Here is a 4,388-nt window from a genome sequence, read left to right on the forward strand (position 1 = left end):
CGAGCGCGCGTTGGATATGAGATGATAGATAGCCAACGAGGCGCGTAGCGTCGAGTTGGCTGTAATCATCTCATATCCAACAAGCGCGAGTGGAATAATTGTTTTATTAAAAACGTTCAATTAAATTATTAAATTTTATTAAATTTTTAGCTCCCTTATAATTTTAAGCTGACACGTACGCTTGCCATATTTGTAGATTATGGTATAATGGCTGATATACCATAATGGCTAAGCCAGTAAAAAGTCTTGAATTGCATTATCCAATGATCTAGTTTTTAATAATTAGCAATTATTCCACGAGCGCGCGTTGGATATGAGATGATAGATATAATCATAAGATGATAGATTTAATCATCTCATATCCACAAGCGCGAGTGGAATAATTTTTTTATTCAAAAAACGCCCCCAAGATACTAGAGAAATCTTCTCGACTTTATTTTGTAAGAAGAAACCGGATGTTACAATGTACAGATATTAGATTATGGTATATTGGCTCATATACCATAATGGCTAAGCCAATAAAAAGTCTTGAATTGCATTATCCAATGATCTAGTTTTTAATAAATTGAAACATTATGGCGGAGAATTCAATTTATTCGTGTTTTTCTCGTTGCCATGTTCCCACCAATAACGTTGCTCCATTTTCTGCCTTAAATAGCACACACAACCCACAATTCCCCTATTAGTTCCGACGAAGGGCTAACGCTTGAAACGTCAGCTTTTGTAATCGTTACGGTGGCCAATTTACCATTTCAACTTTTTTTGATATATCCAAATTATTTCGTTACACCCACCGACGCAGCCCCTAACAGTTTCTTTAGAAACCATCAGCCCTTACTCATTTAATTTTGGTTGCCCCTGGTTACCGTTCTGGCCTCTCGTCTTGTTGACGTTCCCGACGACAAACTGGGGCAAGTCCCGTTTCGTCGAAACGAAAGTATTTTTTCGATAGTAAGTTTTCTTAAGGTAAGTTAAACTCGAGAGAACCCACGAGCAATACTAACCAGTGTTGTTTATCAACATAAATCCAAGTACCTCAATATTATTGCGAAAACGGACCCTCACTGTTTACTTTTTAGCTGTGCCGAAATATTATGGTGGAGAATTCATCTGTAAAAAGCACTTCTTGTCCTCCAAGGTTTGCTTTAGTTTAAACTAGCGATATGTAGTTTTGAAAGTTGAAAGAAACCATTGTAAATTATTGTAACTAGCGCTTTTCAAATTTTCTTGCTAATCCATACGAAACTTCCGAGTTATGTAACCTACCGGGTAATTGCGCAAAATAACCTTTTGTGTATTTCTTGTTTTTCGGCTGGCTTTCAGTAAATTTAAAGTCTTGTTCCTGTTTGATAATTTCTCAATTGCGTTCGTAGTTTGGGAATCGCTTGTTGTTTCTTGCAACCACACGATTATAATTTGCACAAATTACATTTTTTACAACTGTTGTAAACTACTCAGTGTACGTGAATGAAATGCATAATGTGTAAGTAAAAGGAATTGATTCCACTGGGTTAGTCTCTGTTGGTGATTGTTGTAAATGAAATTCATAACTTCTTTGGTGATCATGTTTATAACGCCAGGGAACAGGACGTCAAAATAGTGCAATCATATCACTGAAGCGGCAGGGATGAGCCGTTTCGTCGCAAAAGCATACACAGTCTCTCAGTACCATCACATATACTCATTTGCTGGCACTTAATGACCGGAGGGATACCCAAAGCATCAGCCAGCCTTTGAATATCTTGTGTTTCGACACGAAAGTCAGCCGGCTACACACTCGACCGCTTCCAAGGCATCGAAGTTAAAGAGTTCGTAGTTTTTGTGTGGAAACTCGGGATTTTTTGACTGATTAATGTCATAGAGGAGTATAATATCGTCTTCGTCAATGGCATCAACATACCCTTCCAAAACTAAGTTTCTAGTCTCTTTAAACGACGCCATTTAATGAACACACGTGTCACTTACCACTTTTGCGGAAACGTCCACGTACTCATTTTAGTCACGTTGACGTGACCGACGATGTTCTGGTTCCCAGTTTTTTTCGGTTATGGTGTCACGTCCGCGTCACAGATTTGTTTTAAGGTCCCTAATATCCGCGCAAACGACGAAATTCCACTTGGTTTATTGATCCCCCAACAAGGAAGGAAATTTGGGGACAAAATTCTACTTAGCAGGGGAGGTACGGGAGGCTGGAAAAAAAAGCGCTATCCACGTGCCCATCGCACAGTGTTAGGACATAAAATGTGTTCCCTCTATTAATTCTGGGCAGGGACAGGATGTTTACCCCTTTCTTAAAAATTATTTTTGTAAGAGTACTCCTATTATCTTGAAGACTTACCTTGTAACTTAGTTTTTAATTATGACCAGATACAGTCATGTATATTTTGCCTTTTTGCAAAATTAGGTTTCTAATTATTAACCTTTATATCCTTTGATTTCTTATTGATTGTTATTGGCCTTTCTTTTAGAGGCCCCAGGGTAAATTATAGCTCCAGTAGTTGTACAAACTATTAAGTACTACCCTCCTTTATTTCTTTAGATAAAGATAAATTGATTGATTGATATTGTTATGTTAGAAGAAATTCACTAATTTTTTATCAATCCCGAGGGAAAGAAAGAGCTCAGAAAGAACACTAGGCAACTTGCAAAATACTTGCACAAAGTATTAACATTGTTACACCATCAAATAAGGTCACTGCATCTACATGTGTTAAAAAAAAACAGTGACAAAATAACCATAGTCACAGAGGTTTTTTTTTTAAACAGTCAAGGATAAAAATGGTAAATGATCAGAAAAAAAATAAAAAGAAAAAGGTGTAAAATTTTGATTCATTACCTCATGAAGGGTAATTATTAAGGTGACATGATTTTCTAAAAACATCATAGGAAGAAAATTTTTCCAACAGGAATTTCATCCTTCACATCATGCCGAGAAATCGAATACGAAATGGCGGCGGAGTATGCGCAGTTTGATAGATTTGCGAACTTTAAAAATGGTTGCCGTACAAAGCTTTATGTGAGAAATGAATAAAATCCAGCTATATGTTTGGAGATAAAGTAGATAGTCAAAATTTCCACGTCTAAACCATTAAAAAACAACATAAGCAACACTCACAAGAATTCCTACGATCCCCCGATGTACCAAAGTTCGGCCCCGGACGGTCATTTTTTTGACCACTTATGGCCTCTCTGTTCCTTTAATTCCGCCTGTGTTTACCATTATCCATGTCTTACCACGCCGATGTAAGGTAGTGTTTACTCCACGTCTGAACGTCTTCTGCAAAGATCGATTATTCATTTGAGACATATTTCAAGCCACAGAGAGCCGTTTAAGTTCGGCAGAAATAGCTGAAAAAATCCCGTATTTCATGTTTTTCCAAGAATCGACCTCTTTGGGGAAACGAGCGCTTGTACAAGCAAAAAAATTAGTCGAATTTGGTGAAGTCTCGATACTCATGAGAAAAACAGTCGCCATCTTTGGAGGGCTTTGTAACCTAATTTTTAGCGGATTTCCGCTGTTCTGAAGCTGTTCATCGCATGAGTGTGCTAATTTTGATTCCGATCTTATTAATTATGCATGTTTGCATAATTCTAGTTAATTACATTTCCTGTTGCTCAATAAAATCTTGAAAGACCTTTGACTTCCAAAACATAGTAATCCTATATTTGTAAAAACGCTAATTTCAATCGAAAAATGTCTGACAGACCCCAATTACAAGCATTTTTGGAGTGGGAATTGAGAATTGAAAGTCCCTCATTAGCATATGCAGCGCCCACGAAGTCAACCGCTGATTGTCGTCGATTTCTCGGCATGTCTTTGCTAGAAAGAGGAAGCACAGAAAATGCCAAAGAATTTTAAAGGTTTAAAATCCTTGCACATATTCAGGAGAGCTACTGGTTTTCACAGGTGGGCAAAACTTTTTGAACTGTACTTCTTTATGAGATAAACTACCAACCAGATTGTCAAACCAGGTGGGTAAAACCGTCCTCACAACCAGTCAATTTGCCCAGTGCCCAGGCCCTTAACGAACTCCTGCATGTTGCCATGACGCAAGGATAGCAGAGAATAAAAAATCTTTTTAACATGTTGGTTTATCATACTCAAAAGAATGATGAGTCAATCTGGTTATGTGTGTTTGATCAGGATATCAAGTTCTCTGCAAGTGACATAAATTGATGGAATGATTTCTGCACAGAACCAACCCCACATACTTCATTAGTAATTCATACATGTCTAGTTCTTAGATTAAGAAAACAATGGCGAGACTTTGGGTCCACGGCTTTGTGCTACATTTGTGGATTAACATGGAAATCTTTCCAAATTGAGATTTGAAAATACAAAATAGAGTCCCTAACTGCAAAGAAACAAAAACCACAGGGGGCCCATA

This window comes from Stylophora pistillata, chromosome 6 (genome assembly GCF_964205215.1).
Source record: "Stylophora pistillata chromosome 6, jaStyPist1.2, whole genome shotgun sequence".
Taxonomy (NCBI): Eukaryota; Metazoa; Cnidaria; class Anthozoa; order Scleractinia; family Pocilloporidae; genus Stylophora; species Stylophora pistillata.